Source organism: Cupressus sempervirens, chromosome 7 (assembly GCF_028749045.1).
Source record: "Cupressus sempervirens isolate cs-2001-9-10 chromosome 7, ASM2874904v1, whole genome shotgun sequence".
Taxonomy (NCBI): domain Eukaryota; kingdom Viridiplantae; phylum Streptophyta; class Pinopsida; order Cupressales; family Cupressaceae; genus Cupressus; species Cupressus sempervirens.
Genome location: NC_143124.1, coordinates 12,107,399 through 12,127,885, shown reverse-complemented (window position 1 = coordinate 12,127,885; position 20,487 = coordinate 12,107,399). Strand labels below are relative to the sequence as shown.

Below are 20,487 nucleotides of genomic sequence, written 5' to 3'. Positions count from 1 at the left end.
TTCGATAAGTCATTGAAAGGGAGGGGGAGCAGGAAAGTGGGAAAGAGACGACTAAGAGTTGAACAAAATAATGTTTTAATTTAAAGCTAGACTAGACTTAAATCGTATGGTTTTCATTGGCTGTCATATTCTACACCTAATGATGATATAATTCACGTCGGTACTAAACAATGGAGAAGTATATTGGTTGCCGCACACCGTGGAAAAAGTGAACTAAAGTAAATATAAGACGCCAAAAGAAATTTAATGTTGTTAATCTACAGTCAATAGCTTCTAGTTACAGAATCAGACCTATGGTCCATCAAAGCCAAATAGAATTGTATTTTATATTTATCACCCATCTCTATCCATTTAAGTTGTCATTCTCATGTATGAAAGTAGACGGAAGTTGTTCTTGACGGCAATTCTGTTCTTTGCACAGAGCACGTTTTAAATGTTTGACTGTATAATTAACTTCAACAATCATGACGTTCATGTCTCTAGGTGGGGGCTGCATAGCGATTAAAGGTATTAAAAAGCATGAGAGTTTTACTTTTGTGGAAGAAATAACGTTTCTTCACGATCCATCACAATTTGGGGATTTTGACTATAATGATAATTTATAAAATGTAACTGGTTCATGTTCTAATTAGCAATTACATCTTGATATGCACCGGACATGCTGAAAAGGTTTGGAGGTCAATTAGGTTTTATTTGTTTATTATTATTTTTTAAAACAAAAAGGTATAGTTTGAATAATATTGATAATAAAGAGTAATTACAAGTTTGAAAGGCTTAAAGCCAAGAAAAGTAACACTAACAATAAAGTAAAGAATATATTGTGCATTGTACATCACTTGAATAACAAGTTTCAACAATCAAGGATTTTACGTGTAGTTGTCTCTACAACTTTTTTCCTGTTTTCCCACTCGAGAGATATTTTGAATTTTGGATGAGCGTGGATGCTCTCGAGGGGCTGGGCCTAGCCTCGGATCCCTGCCCAGACTTGCTTCTCATTCTAACTGCGACTAGGGTTACCCAAGGGAATGTCAATGCCATTCATCCTGTTGGGGGGATGCCAATAGAGTCAATGGCTTTGCTAGTGGGCCAGGAGACTCAAACGAGCCTTTTTAGGGCTTAGTTGGTGGGCTAGGAGATTCAAACGAGCCATAACAAGGGTCTAGGTTGGAAGGAAGTAGTCCTTGGTGAGAAGGAGGCTCTCATCTTGGTGGAAGCTCCCAAAGTGATTAGCAGTGCCGAGGGAGTAGAAATTGTAGTTCCGGATAGCTTGGTTGACAACGTGTCTGCCAATCTACAACTCTACCTCATTGGTAGATTTGTTTCCTTCCGCCCATCGATTGAGATGGCCCGAAAGTGGGTGAGTCAGAGATGGAAGTTGAAGGGAAGTGTTATGGTCTTGGCCATGTCAGGAGGCCTATTCTGTTTTAAATTCAAGGCAACGGAGGACATGACAATGGTGATGGTAGGCTCCTAGACATACGAAAAGCATAGCTTGGTGGTGGCTAAATGGCATTCGGTGTTGGATCCGAAAAAAGAACTGAATAAGATGGCTTTGGTCTGGGTCAGGTTACCAAGCCTTCCTCTTGAGTTTTGGGATGAAAGGATCTTGAAATCCATTGGGGATTCCTTTGGGCACTTTGTGGCAGTAGATTTGGTTACATTGCATAGACCTTGACTTCTCTTTGCGAGGTTCAGTGTTAATGTGGTAGTGGGTACTTCGTTACTAGAGTCTATTGAATTCTAAGCTTGAATTGGGGTAAGAAGATTCAACCCATTTTCATGAGAACATGGATGTGTTTTCTCAAAAATGCTCATCTTTTGGGCATTTGTTTGTTGATTGTAAGAAGTCAGATAGAATGGCTGAGGAGAAAATTGAGGGAGATCTTGTAACAGGAGCTCCTCCTCCTCCTAAGGACTCAGGGGCAGTGGACATGCCTCTTGAGGGTGACAAGGAGGTGACTCTCTCTCCAAGGAGGGAACTTGAAGAAATGAATCCTCAGAAGGATAAGGATAAGGAGCAGACTCCCCACTCTAAGAGGGTATTGAGTGATAACCCTCAAGTTGTGATAGGGAGGGTAAGAACAAAGGAGCTAGAAGGGATGTTTGGCTTGGTCCAAGGGTGATGAAGGTACGCTCTGATACCACTTGATGGAGGGCCACACCACCCTTACCCACTCGCAATCAAGAGTGGAACAATATAGAGACCAAGAAAAAAAAATGCTTCACAAATAATTTTATTATACTTGAAAAATCCTTACAACACCCACAAGATGATATGACTTCTTCAAAATAAGAGAAATCCTAAATAAGAGTCTTCACACCAAGAGCTTCACCAATAACTTCTACTTGAAGAGCTACACCTTTAGAGTTTTCACACCTTGAAGTTTTCACGCCTTCTAGCTTCTACTTCTCAAACTTCTCCTTGAGCTTTCACCTTCTTCTCGAGCTTCTACTCCTCAAGCTTCCCCTTGAGCTTGATTTAGAAATGCTCATATGCCTTGCTTAAATAGGCACTTACCACCCCATGCATGACTTATCCACAACCTTCTAGAATTCCTCCACAACCTTCTACAACTTCCACAACCTTCTACAACTTCCAAAACTTTCTACAATATTCATAACTTTCTAGAATTCTACCCACTCACCTCGATAAATGGAATGACAACCATTTATTTATTTTATTTTTTTCTATTATGCCACCTATGCACCTCGAAAATAGAAATCACCTTTTCCTTTCTTTTCTCCTTTTTCCCTTTTTTTATTTTTTTATTATTTCTCCTCTAATTTTCATCACTTTCTCTCTCCTCCACAATTTTTTTTTTCTTTTTTTTTTTTTCAATTTTTTTTTTTTTTTTTGCCAATAATTTTTCCATGCAAGATGCTCCTGCACCAAAGGGTCAAAGTTATTTTGCACACAGGAAGGTGAGACAGAGTGTTTTTAGGAAGGAGAAATTGATTCTTTCCCCTTTTTATAAGGTATTGAGGAGCTTCTCAGTACCCTTTGAGGAACTTGGTGATTGAGGAGGTCTTTTGAGGGGGCACCAACAAGGATGTGGAGAAGGGAGAGGTGAATGATGGGGTAGAAGGAGAGGTTGCATGTGTACTTTATTGGAATGAGGAGAAGAACTTGCCAAATAAGATGGTGGATCTAGCCTAGCTAGATGATAAAGAAGAGAAGTGGCAAACACAGAGAAGATAGAAAAGGGTTTCAAGGAAACCTAAAGTGATCGCAGAGTTGAAGTTGGATGTAGGAAATTCAGGTGAACAAACTAAGAAAGCCAAGTAGTTGACTAGGGAGGTGGCAAGTGGCAGGTAGGCCACTTTGGAATCCTTAACAAAAGGTGGGAAATGATTTTTCTATCTTGGAATATGAGGGGGTTGAATAGCTCTCATAAGTAGTTTGCCATCAAAAAACAGTTGGCAAATGAGAAAATTGATATCCTGCTTGTCCAAGAGGTTAAAATGCCTATGGTTAACTTGGTGAATATGGTAAATTTTCTTTGGCCTGGGGCAAAATTTTGTTTTAGTGAAGCAGAAGGTTCTTTAGCAGTGGTGGCAACCTTCTAGAACCCAGATGCTCGTAATGGTAGTCTTATCTATAGCTCAAAGTTCTATCTTATTACTAAGCATAGGATAGGTGATAGGAAATTGAATATTATTAATGTTTATGCCCCTAACATGAGAAATAGTAGACATAGCTTATGGGAGGAGTTGTTAGTTTTTATTTCTTAGAACAAGAATACCTTTTGTATGGGAGATTTCAACTCGCCCCATACCCTTTGGAGAAAATTGGAGGAATGATTGATTTTATTGATAGTATGAAGGATCTAGATGAATTTATAAATAATAATGATCTTTTGGATATGGAGATGCGTGGTGTGAAGTTTACATGGTCAAATAATAGATAAGGGGTTGACCTGATCCAAGTTAGACTGGATAGACTTTTGGTCCTGACAGGGTGGGAAGGATTAACTTCCTCCTCTTACTAGACTACCAAGGATGGTTTCAAATCATGCACCAATCCTTTTTAATTGGAAAGAAGATTTCTTGGGGGGCCCAAGACCTTTTAGATATGGAATTATGTGGCAATCCCATCTTGATTTCAGCTCTAGAGTGGCTAAGTGGTGGGGGATAAGAATAGAAGGGACAACGATGTATAGACTCTCTGTTAAACTAGACAATGTAAGGAGAAATATGGTGCCTTGGAAAAAAATCTATTTTGGGGACATTTTTAAGACCAAGGTGGAGGTAGAAGGGAAGTTAGTTGAAGTCTAGAAAGCTATGGGGGAAGGCATACCAACGGATAACATGATCCAGGAAGAGGGGAATTATAGGAAAGTTTGGAAGGAAATTTTGAGTAGAGAGGAGATTTATTGGAAATAGAGATCAAGGGAGTTATGGCTTAAAGTGGGGGATAAGAACACCATGTTTTTTCATAGATCTTCTTCAATCCATAGATGGAGAAACATTATTGATAACATTAAAGATGATAGTAATGTGAAACTAGACAAACCTGAAGAGATAGGGAACTAGGTGATGGCTTACTTTAGTAATTCCTTTAAGGAAGAACTAAGGGACTTGAGAGAGAAGGATTGATGGTGGTTGATTGAGACTATGCCCTCGGTGATCTTGGATGAAGAGAATGAAGAGCTTGTGCAGATGGTGACTAAGGAGGAAGTCCATAGAGCTATGCTTTCTATGAAAGCTTATAAACCCCTTTGTGTTGATGGTTTCCCACTGGCGTTCTTTTATCACTTTTGGGAGATTATCAAGTTAGATCTCCTTCTGGTGGCCTATGACTTCTTTAGGACTAGGACGCTTCTCAAAAAACTCAATAAAAATTTCATTTCTCTAATTCCCAAGGTGAAAGACCCAGAAGTTCTCTCTAACTTTAGACCAATCAGCCTTTGTAGCATCACCTACAAGATTTTCTCTAAAATTTTGATGCGCTACATAAGTTTATTGGGAAAGCCTAGAATGGGTTTGCCCTAGGACAACAAATCTTGAATGCAACAATAATGATGCATGAAGTTTTGCACTCTATCCAGAGAAAAGTGGTATTCCTAGTATGGCCTTGAAATTGGACATCTCTAAAGCTTATGATAGGATCAATTGGACCTTCATGTATTAAGTTATGGAAAGGATTGGCCTAAGTTAAAGGTTATTAAAATGGTAAAATCACTGGTGGAAACTATTAACTATTATGTGATGGTTAATGGGTCATCTTAGGAAAATTTTTGGGGGGAGAGAGGTCTTATGTAGGGTGACCCTATCTCTCCCTACCTATTTATTATGGTGGCTGAAGTTCTAGGGAGAGCATTCATGAGGAAGTGGGAGGGGGGATAATCAAAGGGTTTAAACCTGTGTCCACTTTACCTCCTGAAGTGATCTAGCAATTTGTGGATGACACCTTCCTTAGTGGAGAGTCCTCGGTGGATGAAGCAAGAGCTTAGAAGTCAGTGCTAGAGATATATGTTATGAATGTGGGATAGAAGATCAATTTGACAAAAGTAAAGTGTTCTTCTTTAATAGCCTTCCAAACCTTCAACAAAGGATTGTTAATATTCTAGCTAGTAATGTTGCTGAGTTACTAGATACTTATTTGGGTCTTCCTTTAATTGTGAAAGAGGTTAGTATTAACTTTTGGAATAACATTTTGGAAAGAACGGAGAAAAAGTTGCTTGGATGGAAAGGCAAAACTCTGAGCAGTGTAGGTAAACTACAACTTCTGGTCTCCTCTCTCCAAAGATTACTAGTGTACTTCTTGTCCTTATTCAAAATTACTCAATGTATGTGATAAGAGAAATTTATTTTCCAGATTATTCCACATTTTACTCTTCATATAAGCCTTCAAGTTCATTTCAATATCTATTTTAATATTCCATTTTCTCTTTCTATGTTGCATATGATCTATTATAAGTAAATAATATTTAATTTAGTTATTAGATAAAGTATGTGAATTATAAGTTGATATGTCTTTAGAGTATGTGCAAGATCATGGTCAACTAAACTATGCTCTTAAGTGGCAATAAAAAATCAGAAAATTAGGGTTATGTCATCTTGACATGCAATTTTCTACTTGCTATTAACTTTATATCAAAAAATTGAGAGAAAATAATCTCTAAAAAATTGAATCTAGTTTCTAAACTACTAGGACTTATCTCAAAAATAAATAAATAAATTGGTCAAAATTTTGAATTTTAATGCAATATTACAAAAATTTAAAAACAAAAATAATAAGTAGATGTATGTCCGACCACCTTAATCAAAATCAAATGATAATATTTTTAAATAATATTCTAGATATAATTAGTAGACTCAAGCCTAGATGTGACACATATTTTTGGGTATTTTTATTCTAAATAAATAATAATTAATTAATTTTTGACTTTAGTATTTTTGGAATAGAAAAAATCTTGTGTCTGACCACCTTAACTAATTCCAAACTATGCAAAATTCAATTTTTCATTGTTTTCCCTTATAGTAGAAGAAACATAGAATATGATGCATCTTTTGGATTTAAAAAATGTTGTACCATTTGAAAGTTATAGTTTTTTTTCACGTAGTGCGTTAGTTAGCACTTTATACCTAACTCCATTACAAAATAAGTAAAATTACTTACTAAACTCATAATTTGACAAAACTTATATTTATGGAAAGATATGAACATTCTTAAGAAAACCTTTTCATTTCATCAAATTTTGGTGGAAAAAAAGTCATCAACTACATGTTTAAAATAAGAATAACATAAAAACAGGCCAAAAGCACATTTTTAGGATATTTTTTAAGTTGACCATATAGGTTTGGTATCAAAAAATGTAGTAGAACTTATAAAGATATTAATTGTTTTTATTTAGTATCAAGGTGGGTGGGAAAAAAGTTGGAATAGATTTTGAAATGGTTTGAGATATTTCAAAACTATAGATTTTTTAGATTGCCACTTTTTGGCACACCATGATCTTGCACACGCCTTTTATCTAACATGCTGATAATGTGTTATGGTTCTTCCTATCACTTATTATCCATCTTCTTGTAGCTCTTTCATCACTACAAAGCTCTATCAACTATGAAATAGACACATTTGCTGTAAACATTATTCACCATACATGAATACACGGAGATGACAGCAAGGAGATTTAAGTGAAGATGTTAAGAAACCTGTGTTGTATATTTATTAACTAGAAAAACCATGGTACTCTCAATTGCATATTTGTGCTAAAAGATTCTATACAGCAAGAAGACATCAAGGAGGATAGTGCAAGAGTGAGCGGAAAAAAAAACTTGATTGAATATTACTCCATATTGCTGCTAATAGTGCAAGGCTCACATGGACAACAAACTCACTAATAAATATATTACAAACTATTTTAGATCCATATTGTTGCAAATTGTTTTGGCTGAAGACAATATTATTGCTACAAAATATTGGTTATTATGGCATGGGTATGATTATTGTTTCCTTAATAACAAACCTATTTTTATCCACCAAAGGAGTACGTGGGTATTAGCATTATCGATTGTCTTCTATTTTATACTATTTATTTTTAAAGATATGAGCAGCAACAACATCTTCCATATATGTCCACTATTATAACAAACCAATTTCTAATTTGTGGGCTGAAAGCAAGTTTGTACATACCCTCATATTCCCTAGTTTTTAGCAAAACAAAATCATTTTGTTTGGTTCTATATTTGTTAGCTAAACACATATAAATATATGTGCTATGTAATATTAGAAAATGAAAAAAAGGCATTCTGATCAATAATATAAACATTGCATGATTGAAATTTCTTGACGAAGAACCATTTGAATTTCATCACTCAACAAACTAAGGAGGAAGGGCCCACTTTGAAGAATGCTAGTGATTTCAGTAGCTTACATTTGGTTTGTTTGAGTTTGTTAATAGAATAAGATTTTCCTTCATTTCAATTGTTAGTTTTCATAAATAGTTTTGCAGGAAAATTAATATCATAGCTGGGTAAGAAAGATTATCATGTTCTCATTACAAATTATTAATAATGACCAGTGTATTCTAAATTTGCCATCATATTAAGAGATAAATCAATATATAGCAATATCAGATTCATATTAGTAAACTATTATATTAGATCAGTTATATGCCTAGTATTGGAATTGTTTGAACCTCTAGATTAGCTAGATTTGTGAATTATTACATTCGTTATTATTGTTATTTCTCAAATGTTTATTTCTATTTTTGTTGTTCCTATCACCAAGAAGTGACAAGTCCTATCACCAGGATTTCTTTAGTTTCTCATAGATTTTCTTCGTGTGTTGTAGCCTCATTCATAATCCCTCATTTCACAATTATCATCTCTTGATGGCATATTGCTCAGACCCCTTTCACAAGCTTACGCTCTTAGATTGACACGTATAGACCAACCAAACTTCATCATAAAATTGTCAATTCTTCTCTTATTATTCACTCTAGTGTTGGCCTATCAGTATGGCTAATAAATTAGATAAAATTCAACGTAACTTCCTTTGGTCTAGAGGAAGTGAGAAGATAAGATTAAACATGATCAGTTGGGACATAGTCTGTAAACCTAAGTATAGAGGAGGATTGGGAGTGAGGAAGATGACTGATCTGAACAATGTGCTTCTCACAAAGATGGGGTAGAATCTAATGAAGGGAGATTCTAATTGATGTAATATTATGAGAGCTAAGTACCTTAGTAATCTTAATTTCTCTCACTATACTTGGAGAAATAATCTTCTTATGGGCTCTAAAATCTGGGGTAACATCGTGAGAAATAGAACCCTTTTGAAGGAGGGAGTAAGGTGGTTTGTGGGGAATGGTAACTAGATCAATTTCTACGAGGATCCATGGCTTATAGATAAACCTTTGTCAAATACAAAGTTTGGGTCTCTATGATATAACCTCCAAGACATGGGGGTAGAATAATTGCAGATTATACTGGCCAAAAAGAAAATGGAAGAAGATGAGGTTGTAACAAGATGATTTGATAGGAAGGGCCCTAACTAATGAGTGAAAGAGTACAGGATCTTGGGAAGAGATAGGATTGATGAGTTCATTTGGAGGGCCACCTCGGTTGGGGAATTCTTAATTAAATCTGTCTACAAGCTAATGTTCAATAAATCTCTTGAACCTAATGACTAGAGAAATGTTTGGTTTAACCATTTAATCTTGAAAATCAACATTTTTTTGTGGATCACTATCTATGGAAAAATTCTCAGTACTGACAACTTGAGGAAGAGGGGGTTCCAAATACCTAATAGATGCTATATGTACAAGAAGGAGGAAGAGAGCATCAACTGCCTATTCTTACATTGCAACTTTGCATCTAAGATGTGGGGGAAAATTCTCCAGGAGTTAGAGGTGAATTGGGTGTTCAATGAGGATATGGGGCATTTGATGAATTACCAGGGCCCCTTCACCCACCCCCTACTTATCAATTTGTGGAAGGTTATTCCCCCCTAGGTGTGTTGGGGTATTTGGAAGGAGTGAAATAATAGGGTTTTCAGAATTGGAGAAAGGGAGGTGAAGGTCATGGTTGATATGGTCTTCAAATTGATAGTTGATAACATTAGATGTAGCAATTGGAGAAAACCAACGTTACCCCCTTCTACCCTGGAGGTTAGAATTGCAAAGTGCTAGTCATTGATGGATGGGATTATGGAGATTGACAACTCTAATCTTATGGCTAGAAAGAGAACTCGATGGAAATGCCCTCTTGCTAACTAGGTCAAATTTAATTTCGATGGTGTTGCCAAAAAGGAGGGATTAGTGGGGGGAGGGATTGTCAAGGATTGTAAGGAAAGCATGCTATTGGCTTATGCTGGTCTGTTAGGAAAAGTTTCAAATAATGTTGTAGAAGTGATGGCTCTATACTATGGTATAAAGTTTTTCTTGAGTGTTGGATGGTAGGGTGTGAGAGTTGAGGGTGATTCTAAAGTCATTATTAAGACTATTAAAGGAAATATGCTGGAGGGATGGGCTATCAGAAGTATTATTAATGATATCAAGTACCTATTAGCCACCCTCAATAGGTTTGATTTGAATCACATATTTTGGGAGGAAAATAACACGGCTGATGGTATGGTGGCGATTGGCTTAAAGTTGGAAAGGCTAAGAGGTTGGAGGAATTTCAATGGTTGGCCAAATTTGTTGAGCGAGTTAGTGAATAAAGAAATAAATAATGATGAATCCTAGCTGGTTACTTTGTATAATGTTGTTGAGCTCATGGGGACAAAATGTACTTGATGCTTATGTGGTAAGGAGAAAAAGCTTGGGTATAGGCAATAATTATAACTCATGGCCCAAAAATTGGAAGTTCGAAATGGGGGATTTTTTATTCATTTCCCTTTATGGATCATCATACACCATGTAGAAAAAAGATTTATTTTTTATAGATTTGTGGCATGTTGGGAATGATGGAAACAATTGGGGGAAAGATTGTGGTGGCTGACTCATGATCTTTCTCACCAATTTGGCAGGTTCCATTATTACTATTAATTGTAATTATCAACTCTGTTTAAGGGTTTATCTTTCTAAGAGTGAAGTATTTCTTAGGGACTAGGATTTGAATAGAGGGAGAGGAGAGAAAAAATTTGCAGAGATGGGAGGTGACTTGATGCGCATTGAACTGGCTATGATCGATGATAGTCTGAGGAAGCCATTGGTCTGGTACATACTAAAGGAGGATATTTTTGTTCCATTCATGGAGACTCTCAATAGTCATGATGAGAATTATTCTATGTAGTTCATTAACTCATGGGAGAATCGCAAAGTGATGATTAATGGTATCTTTTTTCATGTTTTAGAGGAGGTGATTGCTATGATGAAAGGCATGGTGATGACTGGAAGAAAATGACAGAAGTTGACATGGGTGACTAATGAAACAAGTCTACAATGTTTCTTTATGGAGGGTAAGGAACTGGTTTGACATAGAGGGGGTTTAATGAGGGAGAAACTGCCTAACCCATGGAATGAGTTTTTTCTGATTCTAATGAAATATCTTACCCTAGAAGGAAGGTATGGAGTTTGCTACTACTACCATTTTCCTCTTCTTAATCATTTCTAACACCGTGATTTTCTTTCACTTCCCTTCTTCCTACTACATGATATTGAGGATATTGTTGTTGATGTGAAAGATAAAATGAGAAGGGGAGGTTAATTTTACTATTCTACACCAGGATTTAATTTTTAGGTTGTACCAATTTCACCTTGCCCTGGTCCCCTTAGGATTGTGGAAGCTGATATTCTTGTTCACCCAAACCCCAGGTCCCGAATGGTCCCCCTTAGGATTACAAGTCCTAGAGCCCCTACCCCTTAGCCCTCTCCTAGTGGGTCCCTAGTAAATCCCTCCCCCAGGGGTAAAAATGAAAAAGGTAAGTAGAAAATGTAGACAGAGTTGGAGGATGAGGGGAGAGGGGGAATGAGGAGGTCGAGGAGGTTGGCTAAGTCTCAGGCTAAGAGGAAGTTAAGGGAGGGAGCCTTGCAAGAGGAGGAGTCAGATTCTAAGGATTCAAGCTGCCACAGAAGAAGAACGAAGGAGAAAAATATTAACTTTAGAGTGGTAGGTATGGAGGAGGTTGAAGAGGAGAATTCTGATTCCTCTAGGTTAGGCTTGAGAATGACAAAGAGAATAAGGAGGTGTCACATGTCTCAGTGACTATTGTGCTTAGGTGTATGGACCTAACAAAAGATAAATTCCTTGAAATAGTAGATAGGATGCCTTCCCCTATTACGATCTCCTCCCTTGTTAAGATAGGTTCTAAAAATTCCACTAACCCCCTTGTTGTGTAGGATACTCAGGTTGGTAGGGATGAACATTTGGGCGATTTGGATAAGGCTGGTAGTGAGCTGCAGGAGAGAATCTAGGCACTGGAGGAAAGAATGGGACTATTAACCAAGCTTAATGTTAAAGTCACTTAGGTAGCAGCTACCACTCTGTGCCTATTGAAGGATGCCAAAGGGGACCTACCTAGGGAGCACTCCAAGCTGCTTTTTGACCTCTTGGTGGAAGACTAGGCGAATGTCCTTCTGGGGAAGAAGGAGGTCAAAAAATCTTAAGATCTCCCCCTTCTTTTATTTTTGCATGTTGTTAATCTACTGGTTTACAGACTTTTTTTGTTTTAAGCCTGTCACACCTTTGTTTTTGTTAAGTGACTTCAGATTGTTAACATGTATTTTGTTTAAAGCCTGTAGTTACTTTTATAATTATAGTATACACTTCTATTGCTTTTTAACAAACATTTTGTTTAAAGCTTGTAGTTACTATAATAATTATAGTATAAACTCTTGTTTTTATTTTAAAAAGCACTAGGGTTTAGCTATGTTCTGATGGTTATCTGTTGGTAGTTGTCTAGCTAGTTTGTAATGGGCTAGCCCCCTTGTTTTGGCTACTTTTATTTCAAAAAAAAGTAAAGAATTTATGCACTTGAAATATGGACAAATTTTGCCAAAATAAGGAGTGGCAAGATTAAAGGCATGAAAGGCTTAGTACTTCACTCTAGATGAAAGTGAGATACAACAATATGAATTTGGAAAGAGCAAGAGGCACATAGTAATCCATGCTATCAAATGAAAGAAAAAGTAATAAGTACAAAGATCCATAAAGATATGAAAGTATGAGGTTGAACTATAAGCACAAAAAGGAAGGACAAAGTGACTAAATTTAACAAATAAACACACTTAACCTCATTAATGAGAATTAGCATGATCTTTGGTCAATGTGTATTTGATGGTTTGAAACTCTTCCAAAGTTGACACTGTCTCATTAAATATTGATTTGTTGCCATCACATGCCAAGTTGGCAAACACATCCCCCAATGAGTTTCCCTCACCATACGAATGATAATTTTATTTTCAATTTTTTTAGGGGGCATTCGTGCAGAGATAAATTCAATTAGTGAGCCATTTAGAAAATGATGTTTGTGGTAATATGACCTTTCATTATGAGTAGTGGCCTTTTAGCTTGATGTATTGGTGATTGCATATGTACTTTCCATGAAGTATCATGTGCACATTGGTGTGTAATTCTAGGGAATGCTATAATATATCAAGTTATAATATTTAAATGAAGATTTATTAATTTTCATTATAAAAAGATACATCTAATAATAGTACAATTTATATTTGATCAAATATTATATGGTATTATAAATATAATTACATGATAAATAATTAGTTTTTAAATATCAATTGTAATAATTTTGATAGCTCTAAGTAGGAAGAGGAGTGGAGGTGGGTTTTCACAAATTGTGCTTGTAGAAGAGGAGGGTGGTGATGAGATGACAATCTAGGTAGCTCCATGAAAGCTTATTATTTGCCAGTCTTCTTTTTTTTTACCATGCCTTTGTGTAGGCATTCGTGGGTCATATGTGATGGGTCCACTCTGTCCTTGTCATGCCTTTGTTTAGGCACTTGTGAGTTATGTGTGATTGGAGATTTTGTGGCCCCTTTGGGTTTTTTGATTTTAGTTCTCTACCCAAATTTTCTTCCTAAAGTTTTTCAGCCATTCAAAATTTTTTGTTGCATGACTAGAGTTTCTATCACACATGTTCGTTGTTGACCAAGGAGTATGAAATTGGATGGCCAAAACTGCTATATTTTCTCATGTCCTTGGCTGAAATCATGGGGAGTATTTTTTCACATGGAAGGGTCTTATGTCTATTGCGGTGTCATTGACCTTTCCCTCTATTTTGGTATTGATTTCCATGCCTCCCCTATTAGCCATTGTTAAGATCATGTAGATGTAATAGGGAGAAGGCCATGCAGATTTTGGAGAACTAAGACTTGTCTTGAAGGTGAGTTAGATGCACCTTACTGAATTATTATTGATGTAATATCTATATCATAGGATCTTCTATCACAATACATCAAAGTAAATTGCCTTAGTAGGGTCCAACTCATAGTCTCACCATAGCGGGCACTAAACCACCATCTCACCTTAGGGAAAAACCATTGCCTCACCTTGTTAGGGCCAAAACTACCATCTCACCTTAGTTTGGGCCAAAAATTCATCTTTTCTTAGTGGGAGATAAACCATTTTCTAGCCTTCATATGGACCAAACTATCATTTCCTTCATAGGGACCAAACTATCATTTCCTTCATGGGGTTGAATATATCATCACTTTCATTTTGTGATACCCAATCTAGTCTATAGTATTTTCAAAGCCACCCTGTCATATAACTTGGCATAACATAACTTCCCAACCATATTAGTACACCTATCAAAGATCTCCATCAAAGGTTTCATCATCCTCTACCATTGTTTAGCATGTAAGATCTAGTTCAACATCACTACAAGGATTCCTAACTAGGGGAAACCCATGCAAAAAAACTTCCTGTGCAACCAAATTCCCCATAGGTAAGTTCTTTTATTTTATTTTTACACATCTTCTAACATGTGATGTTCTTGCTAAAGTGGGGGTAAAATGTATTGGTTTAAAATTTACAGCCACATGGGTGGGTTACGTACACATCAAGTTTACCTTTAGCCTAGAAAAAAAATCCACAATATTTATACATTTATTCCATAAGTTAATAGAAGCATTAAAGCAAGATATCCATGTAGGAGAGTCTCCATAGCCACTAATATGTGCGCATTGTGGAGACATCCATTCAAATTATCTAAATTAGTTTTCTAATTCAAAGGACAATACTAAAAAGATATTGCAAACACATATTAAATAATATGAAGTCTTCTATTTATTCATAATATTAAAAGTTTAATATAATTTTAGACAATCTTGTAAGTGAGATGGATGACTTTGAATCAATCCAATTTGGGAAAACTCATAGGAAAATGTATGCTCATGAGTCAATGTGATTCAAGCAAACTCGTGGAAGAGTTGTATGCCTCTCCTTAGTGACATATACCCATGAACTCCATAGGAGTTTGACAATCTACTAGATGAGATGTAAGCCCATGAAGTCCATATACAAGATCTAATACAAATTGACAATCTTAGTACATGAGATGTACTCCATATCATTCTTCTCTTGAATTTAACTTGAGTCTCTTTATAGATCTTCATGAATGTTGAAAGGTCACTTCATCTATATTCTTATCAAAATTGGATGGACAAAATATAAATAAAAAGTCCATAAAATTAACTAGAGACAATAATCAATTAAAATATATGATCTAATATTATATGTCATTTTAATTCTGATCAGAAGTAGACATTTTTTGGTTAATAGTTCATCTTCCTTGTATTTTGGTTTATACCTTGACTCTTACTATGCCCAATGTGATTCAAGAAAAAATTGTTAGCAATAGAATGGGTCGATGTAGGTGTTCTATCAAGGACCCCTAAATTGAAAGGTAAAACTCCCTTGTGTGCAAAGATTTTCAATGAATATTGTTACTAATAGATCAACAAGTTTCAAGGGTATGCTCTTAACTATAGAGAAGAAGAGGTATAACTAGATTGCCCAACACTTAAAGCAATCCAAGTGGATTTTAGATGATGACTCACAAGTTTCACAACTATGTATGCATGTGAGTCATTTTAAATTACTTCTAATACCTAAATGCAATTTATTCTATATACTAATGCATACTACATAAGAAGAGAAAATGTGATTGACTAAACAATACCCAGATTGCCCATGTAGCTAAGATTTCACAACAACCATTTTCTTCCTACTCAACACTTTGCATTATCCAAATACTAGAATTCTCCCACAAAAATAAAAATACAGATGAAATTATCTTGCATAGAATAGAGGAAATGATAAAATACTGTGAATGATGATAATATGTCATATAATCATTGAAAGGAAAGCAAAAAAACCCAGTTTATTTTCAATCCCACAACTTTCATTAACAACATGTTTCATTCCAAATACCATGCTAGAGGTAAGACTAAACTAAAATGAATGACATAATCAAAATCTAGATGTAGGGTCTTACATAGTAGTCCCATCTATAGGGATTTTCCCACATAATAACTTTATGATGTTATTCACTTTTCAAAGGTTACATTTATAGGCCCTTTAGAACTTGCTAGTTACATTTCATGATTACAATACAGAGCATAATCATATTCTAAAAATAGGTTTGGCTAATCAGTCATTTGTTATGAGGCCTTAACCTATGGGGAGAATGCCGAATATGGCTACAATATTAGAAAAAGAGAGAGGAAGAGGAGGTGACACTTGTCACATCTTGTAGGGAGAATGTAATGCTTTTGATAGGGTAGCAATTCTTCTTTGGAGTTACTAATTTATCTCTATACGAATTCATTGCATTAGTTACATTCTTCAGCTCCATGACACTTGGAATGAGGATATTGTCAGCTCTAACCATCCAATAGTCATGCATTTATGTCAGTTCTTCAACTCTAGAGATCCTTGATTTGAGCTTCTCCACTGCACACTTCAACATACAATCTACTGCTATGAGTTCCAAAATCTTTTCCACTTGTAAGTTCATTAGGTTAGTAGCCTCTTTATTGAATGCCAAAAACTTAGTCTTCATTCATTGAATTTTTACTAGCTGCTCATTGTTGGTGACATATGATTCAATGTGCAAAAATTTTAAGTATTCAAATGTCTTATCCATTAGTTTCTTCAATGAATCATAGACATAATTAAGTTCATGTTCAAACTTCTCTCAATTTTTAATTCCAATGATTGCTTCCAATGAAGCAATGGTTCTTGGTCTAACTTCAATATTCCATGGGTTAGAACAAAATTTGTCTTCATGTCAATCACCACTTGTAAAAGGGCCAATTACTCTATTAGGATTTTTGACTTTTTCTTCATTGAGATCTGGTGATTTGACACTACTTCTATCAATCTATCTATGTCTAGTAACAAATTTCCAAGGTTCTCAATGAGAGGGGCATCTTGGACCTTTAATTCATCTATCCAAGCATGAATAACTTGACCAAATTGCCTCTCTTGCTGTAGCTTGACCAATAAATTGCCAATAGTAGAACTTGTTGCTCTAGTTCTCTTTCTTCTTGCTCTAATCTACTTTGCTCATTTATTTGTACTCTTGATGATACCATGCATAAGAACTTCTATTGTATCAATAACAAGACCATCAAGTGGAGGTGACACTATAGGAGTGTCCTTGATTTGCTCATAAGTTGAGGGCCGCATATAAGAGCCATCATCTATGAGATCACTAACATCAATAGTGCCATGATTTAACTTTATCTCATTAGGTGTCAACCTAGACCAATATCTTTCTTTAGTTTGGTATTCATTATGACATCTGGCCCAATAATCTTCAATATCTAGAACATGCCTATAACCATACCCAAGTTTTATATGATATTTGACAAAGCTAACATGATCATACCAAGGTCTTTTAATTTCATAATCAATCAACTTAATTTTTTTCTCAAAGGCTTTGACTAGATCCCAGGCATCAAACCTTGAGTCATAAGAATAAGATCCTACCACAATTAGAAATAGAATGCTGACTATCTTCTTCACATTTTGTCTATGTAACTAAAAAAGAACTACCTTATCTTGGGGATACCCATGGAATCTCTTCGAGAAACCATCAAATACATTGATTCTCAAGTAGGAGAAATATGGAAATTGAATGAAGCAACATCTAAATTGGCTAATTGCTGATATTGCTTCTGATGAGAACCTCAACTCAGGGTATCCTTGCAATTCCTAGCATAGCCTCATTGTAAATGCATCATTTACCTTTGTGTATTCTTCAAAGCTCTTCTGCAATTGTAGGTGAGGATAAAATTCAAATACCTTGGTGTTCTCATCAAAATCTTCAATACAAGAAAAACTAGGCCATAGATGATGTGTGGCTAAGGCATACATTAAATATGATGACATAATGCCTTGATATTCATATTTTGAGGGTCTTAACATAAACACTAAAAATTGGATATAAATGCATGTAGATAAATATAGTTCAAAATAAATATTTAATTTAACTAAATAATGTAGGAAAGAGAAATGATAAGACAGAAATAATATGACAAGAATAATTGTGTACTCACCAAGAATGCAATAAAAAATTTGAATGAATTGAAATCTTCTCTTTGAATTAAATTGAATAATATTAATGTTTAGGACTAAATGGTTATCAATGATAGACTTCCACTTCACCATGATAGATTGGAAAGACGATCCTAAAATATGACCCCCTTTGAGACTTCTAATCTAATTAGTACTATCCAAAAGATAAAGGGGTGCTAATGTGGGATCTATGTAATTTAGGGGTCTATATTCTAGGGGTAATTAAATATGATGATGTTAAGGCATACATTAAATATGAATATGAGCATTGTATAGGAAAGCAAAGCAACACACATTCAAACACTTGTTTGAACATGTAAGAAGAGTTAGTGCACTATCGATTGAAACATTGTTTCAATAGGGTAAATATACTTTGATCCATGTCACAAATAGTCTCACTCTCTCTTGATAAGTTATCTAATCTTATTTGAATAAAAGAACTAAGATTTAGTTTTAAATTCTATGCACTATCTTTTTGAGGTGATTGTAGAGCATTATAAACAAATACCTTTATAGGAAATTTCTCCCCTCTTTCCTTAGCGATGTGCTAAACATCTAGCAAAAACTTAGCACACCACTTATAGGGATCAAACAAATAGTCAAGCCCATTCTTATGTCCTCTTGCAATTTCTTCTAGTTCAGTTACAATAAAAGGGTGTTCTCTTTGCCTATATTTGCCATCTTCTCTAGAATCTTTTGAGTGCCTTCTCCTCTCCTTTTTGCAAGCTTTGAGCTACTAATCACTCTAATAGTTGTTATTATCAGTTAGTGTCATTAGCCCACTCACTACAATACTCAAATGACTGGTATTTTTGAGCAGCAACACATGATCATTTCCTTATTTAGGTTCAACGGATAGTTATTCTATGAAAGAAATATAGTGTTATCTCTATTAGGTTCTTCCATGATAGACCTATATCAACAATCCAACTAAGTTATCATCATATGATCTAATAGACCCTTATAATCCATATATAGTCCTTCTCTTCACCAAATATTGGAAAGAATCAATAAATCAAGGAATACATTTCATATAGAAATGATGAATCTTAGAAGCTATTGAATCTTGCCCCCTTCACCACTAATCGTTGTTCATGTCACATATGTATCAGATTAATTACTAAAGTGTATCAAATTTCCATAATCTATACTAGATAATTATTTTATCTTCTTGAATAGATTGTGAGATAGTTTTTAGTATCAATGCTGATCAGAGTACATGATTCATAATCAGAATGCCTTTACTCATGATGTATAAGACATCTTGAAGTATGACCCGAAATATCAATGCTAAAAACTATCATAAAACTGATCCCAAAAGAGAAAAATACCATATTTGACACTATCAGAGAAGACACATTTTAAAACCCATTAAAGAGATGAAGCATAAAACACAATTGCATCTTTACAAATGATGCAAAAGTGGTACTTAGAATAATATGAACAATGAATAGTTCTTAGTTCTCATTTTAATGGAAGAGTGGTTACAAGAAACTATTTCTACATAAAGGTATATATAGTGCTGCAAGTATTTACTATTTTAATAGCTTTAGAGGCTACCTACTAATATGATCTAAATTATGTGACTTTTTTAGGAGAATATCTAGAGGCAAACATGAGGGAAATGTGGACACTAGAGTACAAAATAGTGTTCTCAAAAGAACAAAGTGCAACTATCATGTGCAATTATATAATTGATTAATTTCTCAAGAACATATATTTCCCCCAAAGGAAAACAAGCACAAAATAGAGTAAGAAAGTGTCTATATGTGCACACAAAAACCAAGTATGATGATAACTCTTCCATTCAAATATATATAGCAAATGATAGACACAAATTACCTTCCTGGGACAATGTGTCTAATACATTCTCATCACACTTGTGTTGTTTTCCACCCATGACATCAACGAGTTCCATATACTTCTTCCTCTCTACTTCATCAACCTTCTCCTTTCTACCCTAATTGTGGATTTAATGCCATATTTCTCTACAACAAGAAGATCAAGGCTATATATTTCAACCATGATCTTAACAACATCATCCAACTCTTGCTCAATTAGATTGACCAATATATTGGTGGTGAAACCCATCTCAACCATATTGTTCAATTTTATGCATCTCAATTGATCAACTTTCCCTAATGACTCAATGATAACCTATTGTTAATCAATCTCTACCAGAACTGAGAGATGACAAAAAACTATAAATGTATTTTCTTCTGGTAATAGAGCGGTTTGCAAATTTTGGTATGAAATTCTCTTTCGTTTCTAAGACAAGAATAGAAGTATTTGACATTGGATTTATTTTCTATTCCATGCATATGTCATTTAGTGTATTTCTTTTGGGTTAGATTAGAAATCTAAAGACAAATAGAGCTTTGTTTCTCTTTTCGATTTAACAAATTGATAAAGTAATAAGAGAATTACTAAAGATAGAAGGAATATTTCAGTCATGACTCCATATCATTTCATCTTGCATTTTATTCATACTAA

At 35.1% G+C, this 20,487-nt stretch overlaps 1 pseudogene; it reads right to left on the bottom strand.

Moving 5' to 3' along the window:
* Window positions 1-343: 343 nt before the first annotated feature.
* LOC149545162 (floricaula/leafy-like protein pseudogene) lies at window positions 344-20,094 on the bottom strand (annotated as a pseudogene).
* Window positions 20,095-20,487: the final 393 nt, after the last annotated feature.